Source organism: Hoplias malabaricus, chromosome X2, assembly GCF_029633855.1.
Source record: "Hoplias malabaricus isolate fHopMal1 chromosome X2, fHopMal1.hap1, whole genome shotgun sequence".
In the NCBI taxonomy this organism is placed as follows: Eukaryota; Metazoa; Chordata; class Actinopteri; order Characiformes; family Erythrinidae; genus Hoplias; species Hoplias malabaricus.
In genome coordinates this window covers 23300922-23314589 of record NC_089819.1, presented here as the reverse complement: position 1 = coordinate 23314589, position 13668 = coordinate 23300922, and the positions used below count along the sequence as shown (strand labels likewise).

General features: G+C 41.0%; 1 protein-coding gene across 1 annotated transcript in view; it reads right to left on the bottom strand.

The window, feature by feature from the left end:
* LOC136677282 (cilia- and flagella-associated protein 299-like) overlaps positions 1-13668 on the bottom strand; it is a 109641-nt gene that overhangs the window by 23879 nt on the left and 72094 nt on the right. The gene's annotated exons all lie outside the window — the stretch shown is intronic.

The window sequence follows — 13668 nt, the reverse complement described above, 5'->3', positions numbered from 1 at the left end:
AGTCACACTTCCCTTGTGAAAGCGTCTCTTTGTCTTCTCCCCTCTCTCACTCAGTACGGTCACTATCGCATTTGTATTTCTGTCAGAACCCCGGCCATCTGTGGATTCCCTTTACATGTGTGGGATAAAAGTGAGATAACTAGCGCTGCAGACTTAAAAAGGAAGGGCGCTCCTCTTTATATACTTTAAACAGATGCTATCGGGTTAGCAGCTGGCCAGGGGCCGAGCCTTCCACCTTATCTGTGGCTTCTGTGCTCCCCCGTCATCCTTGAAAAGAAATCATCAGACGGGGGCTAAGAAATACAGTGGGAAGAGCAAGGCGTGCAGATCGTCTTTCAATCACAAAAAAGGGAATCAAAACCCCTCCAGCCCACAGCTACACCATGGTGGAAAGCTTACCTTCACCCTCATAACTCAAGCACCAAAGCAATAAAAAGCACAGCTCAATGGAACCGCATGGTTCTGTCAAGTAGTTTTTAGAACAGGTGTTCAATCTGCTCACAAGGACGTGACTGAGTCTCACTGTAAGCCAGAGTAAGCTTTCAGGAGTGAGGTCAAGATCGTCTGAGTTTATTGTTTAACTCTTTAAACTACCTTTAAATTAAATCCTATAAATATCACTTCAAACTAGTGGATAATATATCCTGGATCTTATGTTTTTACAGTAATTAGCTAAAAATGATCTCAGTAACAAATAGCTTGCTGTGTATTCCTTTACGATAAAACATAAGAACATACCTAGTAAACATTTAGTTGTTGATTCAATGTTGAAATAACATAATGACTGCCATCTAATCAACGTTCTCTTAAGGTTGAAAATGAAAGTTGAAAAGACGTCCAAACACAGACATTGAAAAGACGACTATTAGACGTATTTTGGATGTCCGTTGATGTTATTAATCGGTCCCGAAATAAATGACTTGTATAAAACTCATTTTGGACGTCCACTGACGTTATCGATTTGTCACCACTTAACTAACTTATTAAGATGGAATTTGGATGTCCCTGGACGTTTAAAATATGTCCTTGACGGACAGACTATTTTTAGACCTATTTTGAACGTCCAGGGACGTTCCTTGTTTACTGGGTAACAATTAAGACCCTCAGAATTGTGTTGGGTCACTACAGGATGGCAGGGAGTTACTGCACATTGCACATTACCACAGACCATCAGGATTTCTGGGTCCTGGGTTTGGTCCTCACCAAGGACTATATCACCAAGGTGATATATATATTTTTTTTGCATGTGGGGTTCCTCAAGGACAAAACCACGTGTTGATATGAACTGGCTGTGTAAAACTGCCCACTGGTGTGAGTAAATGGGTGACTGTGTGATGCCCTGCAAAGGAGTGGTGCCCTGTTGAGGGTAGGGGTTGCACAACAAGTAATTTTTACTAGTCGACTGGCACTGGGTCCTCCATTTTGAGATGGTACTGAATTGCACAAGTACTTTAACTGTAATTAAGCATAGTTTTACGTGTTGTGCAGCTGACTGTAGAATTGGATCATACAGTCAGTGAATCGCAATTACAGATCTCTGCCGAGGGCTTTAATTTTGAAACGATAGATATACTGAGAGGTGAAAAGAGGGAAAGGTATATTAACGTAGCTAATGGTATGTTTGATAGGATTTACGGTTGAAACAAACATTCGTGAAATAAGTCTTTCTAAACATACACAACAACCTTTTGATATATTCCATGCTTCTGACTACAAAGCACTTGAATGTAAAGTCTTTGTAATTATGACTTTGGGAAATCTGATCATCCACTGAGAATGTGAAGGCAGCACATACAGCTTAGCCCTAATGAGTCCATGAATGAGAAACAGGTGTAGGTAATGATGAGGAGGATGTGTTTGGGTGGAGCTAAATGGGAGCGGTGAGGCCAGTGGTTAGTTAGCCAGCAAAACCCAGCAATGATGAACTGGGAGTGAGCGACCTTAAACTGAGGACATGACACTGATTCATTTCTAGGACATTCTCTTCCAGAACATAAGAACAAGGGTGTTTAAATTTCAGGAATTTGAGTATTACATTGAGACATATTTTGTAGAATTATAGCGTAGATGGCAGGAACAAGCATGTTTTTGGTGAGAGTGAAGGGAGTTGTTTCTTTAAAAGGTCTGTAGCTTTACAAACGTTTATCAACAGTTCAATAATTATTACAATGAAAACTATTAACAAAGGCCTAAAAGAATGGCTGCTTTAACATCAGCAAGAATTGACTTTTATTTTGGACTTGGAATGAAAAAAATATGATAGATCAGTGGGCGGCACGGTGGCGCAGCAGGTTAATGTTGCAGTCACACAGCTCCAGGGACCTGGAGGTTGTGGGTTTGATTCCCGCTCCGGGTGACTGTCTGTAAGGAGTGTGGTGTGTTCTCCCTGTGTCTGCGTGGGTTTCCTCCGGGTGACTGTCTGTGAGGAGTGTGGTGTGTTCTCCCTGTGTCCGTGTGGGTTTCTTCCGGGTGCTCCTGTTTCCTCCCACAGTCCAAAAACACATGTTGGTAGGTTGATTGGCGACTCAAAAGTGTCCGTAGGTGTGAGTGTGTGAGTGAATGTGTGAGTGTGTGTGTTGCCTTGTTAAGGACTGGCGCCCCCTCCAGGGTGTATTCCCCCCTTGCGCCCAATGATTCCAGGTAGGCTCTGGACCCACCGCAACCCTGAACTGGATAAACGCTTACAGATAATGGATGGATGGATAATAGATCAGCACTGGCTAGACAGCCAACGTAGATTCAGCACTTTATGCACTAAAAAAGACAGGTTTATGCTTCTGCGTAGTGAGCATTTATGATTCTGCGTTGTCTGTGTTACTCTGCTAACATCGGCCTTTAAAACTCTAGGGCTGAATCACAAATAACTACTTCGGCCCTTTGTAATACACAGTGCAGTGATGTAGTGGTATTAGTTTTACGATCAGTGAAGTACACTATGTAGAGATAAGGGCTCTATTCTGAATGAAGGGTATTTTACATGTGGCACCAGGAAAGAAACAAATACCACAATGGCACTTTTGTCCAAAATAAAGGTCCCCACACCTTGTAATAAACATTTCCAGAAGTGTCCATATTTTCTGTCATGTTATTCCACCTTTTAATTTGTTCCTTGACATCCAAAACAAAGTCTGAGGAAATCGCTTGCAGAGCGTTTGCTGCTGTCTGCAGACTTTGTAGTGTAGCTCATATGTCTGGACTTCCTCAGCTTGATCTATGTTCATCTGACTGCACTGTGGTGTGAGTCATTAAGTCACATAGTTACATTTCTGATGAGGTGTGTGGCAGGGTAAAGCATAGGGTACCGTGTGGGGTACAGGCCAAATGAGACCTACATATTATCTCTGGCAGAAGCATCAATTGGCCCAAGCTAGCATCAATATAGTCTTAAAATAGAGTCAGAATGGAGTTTGGTGTCGTTGCTGTTGGCCAGGTTCTTCTGAACAGCTTTTATCACTGTGGACAAGGGTGTATCTCAGTGGTAGTATTTTCCACTGAGACGTTTTTATCTGTGAGGCAAGAGGTAGGGTTTTATAATGGCAGGACCCTCTTTCACAGGAACGTTGAGGCCTGCTCTCCTCCTCAACCCCCTCACCCAGGGAACAATCCCGCACTGTCAGGGAGGCCTGCGCAGGTGTCTGAGGGTGTCAGCTGGCCTCTGTTTATTATTGGTGGGTTGTGCTTTAGGAGGAATCCCGGGCCATCACTAACAACTGTGTAAATTTGTTGGGGTAATGAAAACATGGCCTAGATGACAGGAATGTTTGAAGGCCTAGTTCCTTTTTTTTTCTGGCAGGCTAACTCTTGTCCCTCTTTAGGTGTTCTTCAGGGGTTGAGGAAGGAGGGTGGGGGTGAGGGGATGGAAGGAGGTTGCTTATTTGACTTGGAAGTGACTTCACACAGTGGGGCTTGTGTAATAGATGCAGCAGTGGAAACCAGATGTGCCGAGATGCGCTGCTTCTGTCGGGATCTACCAGAATTACACTTGCTTGGGGTGACTCGTACAAACCCTGGGTGCTCACAACTGGCACTGGAGATTATATAAAATCAACCCTGTATCAATGCTTTTTTGCTAGTTTTAGTCCCTGGTCATATTAAGTGCATTCACTTTCTTTTAAACTTTCAACAAAAAAATACTATTTTACACTTCGTTAATGTCTTCTTAATTTTTAATGTGATATTTTTGTTCTTGCCAAAGGGAAATATCACGTTTCACTCGCTCTATCCACCATGATGTTTAATCAAGATAACTAATCCCTGTTAAAAATGTTTTACATTTGAAGCTGGGGTCACTTTCTCATGCGAAATCCCATTCATTTTAATAGAATTTACCTTGATAAATGATTCTGTCTGCAGATATCCAGGGTGAATGATTAGCACTTAGATGAAGTCACATTCTTGAACAGTAGTGTTGCCACATTGGCTGTTGTTAACTGAAGGGACTAGGCTTTTGTACATCAGAACTGTAGATCCAGTATGAAGGAAATGTTAATTGTGGCCACGTGTACTTTTTTTACTATTTATATTTGGTGACTGAGTTATCTGGTTTGTTACTTTAAAGCACCAAAATTAACCAACCTTCCAGCTCCACCTACTTCTGAATAAGCTTTAATGTCTTATTAGCTACTTCAGCCTTAGATCTCCAGTATAAAAACCATTAAAAGAGAAAAGTTCATGCTCTCTGTCTTGGGTGGTCAGCCGGATTTTGGCTAAAGAAAAACTGTGTCTATTTGAAGTTTTTTGCCAACAGTTTTTAAAGATCAGCATGATCTAATCAGTAATTTTATCACCATCAGTCATGAGCAAAAAAAATAAATTGACTAGCCTAAGGCACTCCACAGATTTGCACCACATTGTAAGCAGAGAGATTTTTGTGCACTGATTCATGATGAACATGGCTAACGCTCATCTCTGTCTTTGTAGTTCACAACATACTCACCAATGTACTCTTACCCCTCTGTCAAACAAGTACTGGGTCTGTATAAGGCTCTGTTGCTCTGGACTGGGCCATACATGGTTCACTGAACTCAACTGCTGCAGTTTAAATAGGATTCAAAATTACTGTGTACCAGCATTAATACACAGTCTGACCAGGTTATTTTTCAGTTGCCTGATTTTAACATTTAAAATTGCCGTATTTGATTTTTGCTGTGGTAAGCAGAATTCACCTGTTTCAGAAAGGGCAGGTCAGACTAAGCTCAAAGGAAAACCAGAATGCCATTTTAATCCTGAGGACATCTAATGCTATAGTATGTTGACATTGATGATTCACTTATTTAGTTTTATGTGTTTGCATCTGCAGCTTGTGGCTTCAGCTCTTAAATCCGTGATTATAGTGGGTTGTTGATGGTCCTCTTGCAGTTTACAGTCCCTGCTGAGGTCTGTGCTGGATACAACATCTTGCAGGACCACAAGGGCAAATGAATCAAATCTGGCAGTGTTCTACATCTGATTTTAATGGCTTTGACAGACTTGATTTTCGGTGCATATGTATGCAGTATGGATGAAAATAATCAAAAGATGCTGCTTCCTTTTGCTTATAATCACAGGGTGTGTCTCCAGACAGATGTCTTGGCACAGGAAAGAAAAAATAAAAAGTACAACTTAGCTGCACCAAAAGACTGCTTGCTCGGCCCGGGTGGTTAGCCATTTAAATCTGTATTTACTTTGAGCACGTCTTAGCATTGTGTGATCAAATGCCACTTAAAAATAGTCTGAAACACTTTCAAAGAAAGGAACTGTACAGAGGGTAAACGAAACAAGACCTGTTACCATTAGACTGCAAATTTGAAGCAGGTTGTGGGCTAGGGTCTGTGTTTTTTTTTTGTTTGTTTTGTTTTTAAAGAAGGGAGAAGTATTGTTTCATACTGTATGGTCGCTAGTAGTGCAGAATGTGCTTCCCCAAAAAAAGGGGAGGAAAGCAGTGCAAACTTGTTTATAAGCAGGCGGAAGGAAAGAGTGGATTTAAGCACTTGTTTACCCATCTCTGGTCTTGGGTTGTTTGTGAGGGAAAACAAACATGGCTCGGGCAGGTGTGTGCTGATCCCTTGAGCAAATGTCCAGCAGTCCAGTTCCGCGATGAACTCTGGGACAGGATGGAACAACTGTGGCCGTTGAGTTGGTCAATCAGTCTGGCGTACGGCTCAGAGCAGCACTTTGGCCCCTGTTCTGCAGAGAAGTTGCCAGCGGAGACCAAGCCACAAAATAAGTGGTTTCGCGAGCCCACATACATCAAATTAAAAGGCGCTCTGGATCAGAAATGCTATCCTTTTTTTCCCCTTCATTTTTCATCTCTCCCCTTTTCCTCAAAGGTTTTAAAACATTTACCGAACTCTCTGTACCTTCCTTTTCCTCCGATTGCTTCTGGCTAATGTCTCTGTCTTGCGGCGCAATCAGGAAGACATAAAGACATTCTCATAAAAACCCTCTATATGGCTAACAGATCTGAAAACCACAGAGCGGCTCCACATTCTGCCATATGGAAATAATGTAAAGAAACCGAGTCACTAGAGATCTGTTCCATCGTAAAAGATCATCTCAACATCTTATTACACGCCTGAATCCTGAAAAAACCTCTTGCATTGGAAACATAACGTAACCTGTTCGATCTGTGTGCTGTTGATTGGTGACTACAAACATCCAACACCTCCTACTCCTTCTGGCCACTGTCTCTGAGCAATAAATGAAGAGTGTTGTAGGGCAGCATGTGGTGTGTGACCTGTGGGACGTCCAAACCACTAGGCCATCTGCTGTTTTCTCAGCCGGTAGAGTAGGTGCAGAGTAGGAGTGCCCACTCCCCCTGCACAACTCTTCAGCCTCTTGGTCTTTGTTAAAACAGAAGCATCATTGGCGTTGAGGTTCATGAAACATTCCTGATCCTATTGAGTTACTATAACAACACATAACACTCAGTTTAAGTAATATCACTTTCACAACTGGTTTACTAGACCTGGACTAAGACTTGGCTTGGACTAAACTGTAGTGCCAATGGTGAATCACCATAGGGAAGTATAATTTTAGTCCAGTTGGTGTAGTGTTGCGGATAACACCACCACTCTTCATGGACTCAGTTCCCAGTCTAGGGTTCTACCAATAAGAGTCCATAAGCAAGATTTCTAACACTACATTTATCTACCTCTATAACATGATTATTAGGTGTACAAATGAGTTTTAAATTAAAGATTCAAACATTCATCTGCTGTTATATAGTATAAAAATAACAACTGTGTTTTTCCATCCATCCATCCATTATCTGTAACCACTTATCCAATTCAGGGTCACAGTGGGTCCAGAGCCTACCTGGAATCATTGGGCGCAAGGCGGGAATACACCCTGGAGGGGGCGCCAGTCCTTCACAGGGCAACACACACACACACATTCACTCACACCTATGGTCACATTTGAGTCGCCAATCAACCTACCAACGTGTGTTTTTGGACTGTGGGAGGAAATCGGAGCACCCGGAGGAAACCCACCCGGACACATGTAGAACACACCACACTCCTCAAAGACAGTCACCCGGAGGAAACCCACACAGACAGAGAGAGAACACACCTCACTCCTCACAGACAGTGACCCGGAGGAAACCCACACAGACACAGGGAGAACACACCACACTCCTCACAGACAGTCACCCGGAGGAAACCCATGCAGACACAGGGAGAACACATCAACTCCTCACAGACAGTCACCCGGAGCGGGAATCGAACCCACAACCTCCAGGTCCCTGGAGCTGTGTGACTGCCACCGTGCCGCCCAACTGTGTTTTTATTCAATTAAAAAATAATGTAGTATTTAAGTAATTAAATAGTTTGAGAATTTATTAATCACTTCACAATGAATGAAGTGATTAATAAATTCTCAAACTATTTAATATTTAATAATCAGGAAAAATTTTTCTTCTAGGGCATAATGCTGTATCCAAAAGCATGTGTGAGTTTTGCTTTAGACAATTTAAAGATGCTAGCGGACGTGAAAGTATTGTATGGATAATTAAGTGTATATATTTATATTTTATTTAATTAATTTATTATTGTTTTTAAATATAAAACAAGGAACAAAAAACAACTTCATAACTTCATGTACACCTAATAAAGCTGTAAATCTTTCTGGATAAGAGCAACTGCCAAGTGTCATAAATCTTAAAGTCTCTGTTTAGTCTTGATCTTAAACTGAGAAAAAGGTCCTAAACATTTTACTGAGATTTTATTCCTCTAATAATTGTATTCCTTTATTCCTCTGCTTGTGAAATATGAGCAAGAACTCATGGCTTTCTCCCTTCTCTGCAGTTACCTGAATATCTGTTCATTAACTCTAACACATACTTGAATCTCAAAATAAAATGGAATGCACATCCCTTCTCCTGAAACCACCTAAGAAGCTTCCAGAAGAGAATTCCTTGGATGTTCATGTAATGGAGGACATGCAGAGCTAGGGGAAATCTGATTTCTATCTGTCTAGTAGAGATGAATTTATAAGGCTTGGCATGAAAGCAGAATCTTATCTATGAATTGTTCAGAGATGATTGCATGGAATTGCAAGTGTAAAAGGCACTTGGACGATTGGCCCAACTTGTAAAACAGAATTTGAACGGATTTTTTTTTTTTTTTTAATCTTACAGACCTCTTTTACAGATAACAGTTCATCAAAAAGCCTTTAAGGGATTTCCTCCCAAAATCACAAAGAAAAACTTGCAAAGGCATAGGTTTCATGTTAATTTTTGTCTGTTGTAACAGTGCTACCTCTCGTGCAGTTCTAGTGGGAGGCACTTGTCTGCTATTTACAGATTCAGTATGGTTCTGCGGCAGGTGGGGGATTTCTGAGCAAGTGAAACTGATTCTCGTGTTTAACTAAGAGATCTGCAGAGCTGCAGAAAAGCAGTATCTTCTGCCAGAAGAAGGAAAATAAAAAGAATGTCTTGAAATAGACATATGACTGAATTATATCAAGAATTACAGGTTCAAAAACTAAGTAGTGGAGTTTGGCACCAGTGGCAAAAACGCAAATCAGTCAAGCTTAAGACTCTGTTTGAGATTTCCGACACCGATGTGACTAAACACAGACGCAGCTTTCCCCTCCAGTGCTGCTACTACAACCATTTTCCACATACTTTTGGCTTCCAAATTACTTATGGGAAAGAAGATTTAAGTTTAGCTCAAACATGTGCAGAGTAGCACAGCCCTTAGGGGACAGAGGGACTTCTATATTTGAGAATCTGTTAGAGACCTTTCCAAAGAATGACATCTGTGGATTATGGGATCATCTATTTTACCAGCGCCCCCCACTTTAAGTCATAACATTTTATGATTTTTGCACATTGTTGACTTTTATGCAACACCGAGAAAACACATTAAGCAATGTTCTGAAGACAGAAAAGATCTGCCAGATGCAGACAACTACAATACAACCGTTCTAAGCTGCTTCATTACGTCTTCTTCTTCTTCTAAGTCTGCTATCTTATGTGTACATAATTCCATATCTACACCTTGAGTTTCTACTCTTTTTGGCTTTGTGTTTCTGTTCACAAAAGCTCTAAACTTGCAAAAGCGCTCCTGACCACAATGTTTAACGTTACACACCCTATTATGACAGGGCATCGCAACTTTTTCCGGAATTGAGCTGCCTTTTCTTATGTGACCCTGGCTCCTTTTTGCAAGCTAATGAAGAATTCTCTTTTGGCCAGAGAAGGAAACGACATTGTTTGCAAAGCCTGCCTTTATTAGAAAAATCCACCACCTGCACAAGAGAGTAAGGCAAAACAAAGTTGAGGTTAACCAGGGGTGACTAGAAACATGCAAAACTGCTCTATGCCAAAGCCTGAGAAATCTGGCTTCTCGAGTGTTATAAAAAACAGACTAAGTTTGACAGTGCATGAGTTATAATTCATCCACAAGGAATAATCAGTTCACTTCTTTTAACCAAGTGCACTGTAATCTTATTATTCAGTGAATTAACCTTAAGATTTATTATTCAGTAGGTGCAGTAACCCTGTGATGAGTGAAGAACCAGTAAGTTATGAGAGTGAACTTATTCGAGGGCCCTTGGTTTTTGGAGTGGCATAATATTGGAAGAAGCTAATTTTTACCCTGATTTGAGACTGCCATATTACCAGTTGAGGCTAAAATATTTTAGCTGCATTTACATTTTAAATAAATGTGATTAACTATATCTTTTTTGGTTTATTATATGCACCTCGTTAAGTGCAACCCTAAAGCTGACCTATAGGCCTATAGCCTAGCTTCCCATTCGACAGGAAGTAATGGTAAATACTACTAAAGATCAAATAAACAAATAATACTCATCACCCTTCTCAGAAATTAAAATGTTTGCTGTTCTTTTAAGAGCTACAATGCCTCAATAAATTCTGCAAATATATGATTTCAAGCTATTTTTTTCATATAAACCCCAAATTTATCTCCTTTACGCTCCATTATCCTTTCATTTAAAACATGTATCTCCATGTCTGTGGATTCTTAATTTGCTACCTCATTAAAAACACAGCAGCTATCCTTCACACTGTGTGAACATTGCATAATGAATGGACCAATAGAAATGCTCCAAAAATTACTTGGAATACAATCTTTTTACATTTACTTCCATTGAAAGTTATGAAGGTTTTTTTTCTATTGTAAAGTTACAATTTTGAAAGATACAAGTCTTTAACTGGACAGTGATAATATACTCTAAAGTCTGCTGCTACTTTTGTACTTCTATTTGTGTGGGTGTTTTTCTGGTCTACTCATATTTCACTGCAGTTATTATTATTTGACTCAAATAACAATCCTTCTACTGCATTAAAAATTATAAAATATAGATCCAGGCTACTTTAGCCACCTCTGATTTCCAGTGTCCTCTGCACTGACTGACCCAAATAAAAGTAAAAAAAAAAACTGAGCATGAAGAATACTCTCTTTGTTGTTGCAGTTGCTTGCTCACTTGAGAAACAATTCCTTTTTGGAGCAGATTAATCAAATGTGAGGGCAGAGTCTTTTTTCCCCTCATCTGGGAGATTAACAGCAAGCTGAAAGCCTACACGCACCACATCCTTGCTTGTGCAGGTGCACTTGAGCAGCAGCAGTGCTGGGATTTGTTGAGTGTCTTTTATCAAGATGGGAAGGCTTGCGAAGGCGATCGTGTGCCTTGCACATTAGCTTTATTCATTATTGCTCTCCTTGATTTTTGTGGAGGATGATTCGGACCACAGAACTGAGTACTCTCACTGGATCATAGCCAAGAAATCTGACCTGGCTCTGAGCGTGTCCTGAACTCAACATGCGCCTGGGTAAAGTAGAAGCATCCAAACAGCAGAGATGACTGAAGCTGCGATGTGTTGATTTCTAAGTTACCATTTGTTAGTTTAGCACTATGTTCTTGCTGATGAGTTAAGTTCACCCTTTTTTTTAAAACATTTTGAACAGATTACTGTTGATTAAAACTTGGAGAAAACAGATCCAAGGAAAAATGAAGAACTGCGTGTAGTGTTTTGTTATTCAGAGTATTCAAATCTTCATTTTATTACTGATAACTTCATAACTAATAGTAAAAATTTCACAATAACACAACTGTGTTAAATAATCACAATATAACCTTTAGGTTGCACTATCCCATGCTCTAGAACCTAAAGTAGAACTCTATGTTGATGTCTCCTGCTATTTTCAGAATCATCACTTTGTAAAGAGGTAAACTAAGATGATATTTTACTAGTTTTGGAGCTAAAGCTAAACTTATTTTTTTATTTTGTAGCCCATTGTAGTTGTAAATTCAGTTCAATAAGACTGACTCGCATGATCATATTCAGATACAATATGGCCAAGTAATGTCTAGAACTAGAACCCTATGTTGGTTTGGACCAGCTTTTTGCCTCCTTAAAAATTCTAAACTTTAAAAATGTTTTTGAAATATTTTCAAACTTAAAGAACCTCTACATAATGTAAAAAGGAAATGGTCAAAGTCCCAAGTCCCATTTCTGCACAGTTATTGAAGAATAGGATTTTAAGGTAATAAGCTGAAAATAAGCGAGCAGGTAGGCGGCACGGTGGCGCAGGTTAGTGTTGCAGTCACACAGCTCCAGGGTCCTAGAGGTTATGGGTTCGATTCCCGCTCCGGGTGACTGTCTGTGAGGAGTGTGGTGTGTTCTCTCTGTGTCCGCGTGGGTTTCCTCCGGGTGACTGTCTGTGAGGAGTGTGGTGTGTTCTCCCTGTGTCTGCTTGGGTTTCCTCCGGGTGACTCTCTGTGAGGAGTGTGGTGTGTTCTCCCTGTGTCTGCATGGGTTTCCTCCGGGTGACTGTCTGTGAGGAGTGTGGTGTGTTCTCCCTGTGTCTGCGTGGGTTTCCTCCGGGTGACTGTCTGTGAGGAGTGTGGTGTGTTCTCCCTGTGTCTGCGTGGGTTTCCTCCGGGTGACTGTCTGTGAGGAGTTGGTGTGTTCTCCCTGTGTTCGCGTGGGTTTCCTCCGGGTGACTGTCTGTGAGGAGTGTGGTGTGTTCTTCCTGTGTCCGTGTGGGTTTCCTCCACAGTCCAAAAACACACGTTGGTAGGTGGATTGGCGACTCAAAAGTGTCTGTAGGTGTGAATGTGTGTGTCTGTGTTACCCTGTGAAGGACTGGCGCCCCCTCCAGGGTGTATTCCCGCCTTGCATCCAATGATTCCAGGTAGGCTCTGGACCCACCGCGACCCTGAACTGGATAAGGGTTACAGATAATGAATGAATGAATGAATAAGCGAGCAGGTAAATTCAAAAACGATTTCAAACCAATTCCAAACCCAACTCACCTATAGACTTCTATGAATGAAGTGCAATGACAATTGTGAGTCACTTGCTACTAAAACGTAACCTCATATAATTAGAGCCACACACAGCAGCCATCTGCCCCGAGCCTAACACAAGAGGAACGTTTATGTGACAAACCAAGCTTCTCGATTTCCTTGGTTGGACATAAAAGTCAGCCACATTCAGCTTTATTTTGGAGTTTACTCCCTTCCTGTTATTTAGGAGGGATGTTTTAAATTGAGTATGGGGCAAATAAATGTGGCACATAGATATTCCCTGGGAGCAATTAAAAAACAAGGCACAAGGGATGGGTGCCATGTCGAGATCTGAATGTGCAGAGAGGTCTGCTGCAGCTGGACAACACGGAGGGTGACTCCCTTTGACATTCCTTTCATTATTCTCAACCACAGGAAAAGAAAGAGAGAGAGAGAGAGAGAGAGAGAGAGGGTGGGGGGTGCAAATAAGAACAGCCTTCTATCCAGTAACAATCCACAGACTGTTTAAATGATACTGGCCAGATTACAGAAATGATGAAGAGGGAAACAACTATTTACACAACACTGCTTTACAAACAAAACCTCGTGTCTATTAAAAGTGGCTCTTTAATGTCACGTGAACTCTTAGTGTGTATGTACTGTCTTTTTCTACAGCCTACATTCTTGTTTGGAGACTTTCTATTAATTTTGAACACAAATTCCAGTTAGAGATTTGTATTTTCTGCTTGTTATAAGGTGTACAAATAAGTTATAAAGTGTTCATTCATTGTCTGTAAGCGCTTATCCAGTTCAGGGTCCCGGTGGATCCAGAGCCTACCTGGAATCATTGGGCGTAAGGCGGGACACACCCTGGAGGGGGCATAACATTTAATTGTAATTCCAGCTCTTTTGTCATTTTATGGTAAATGG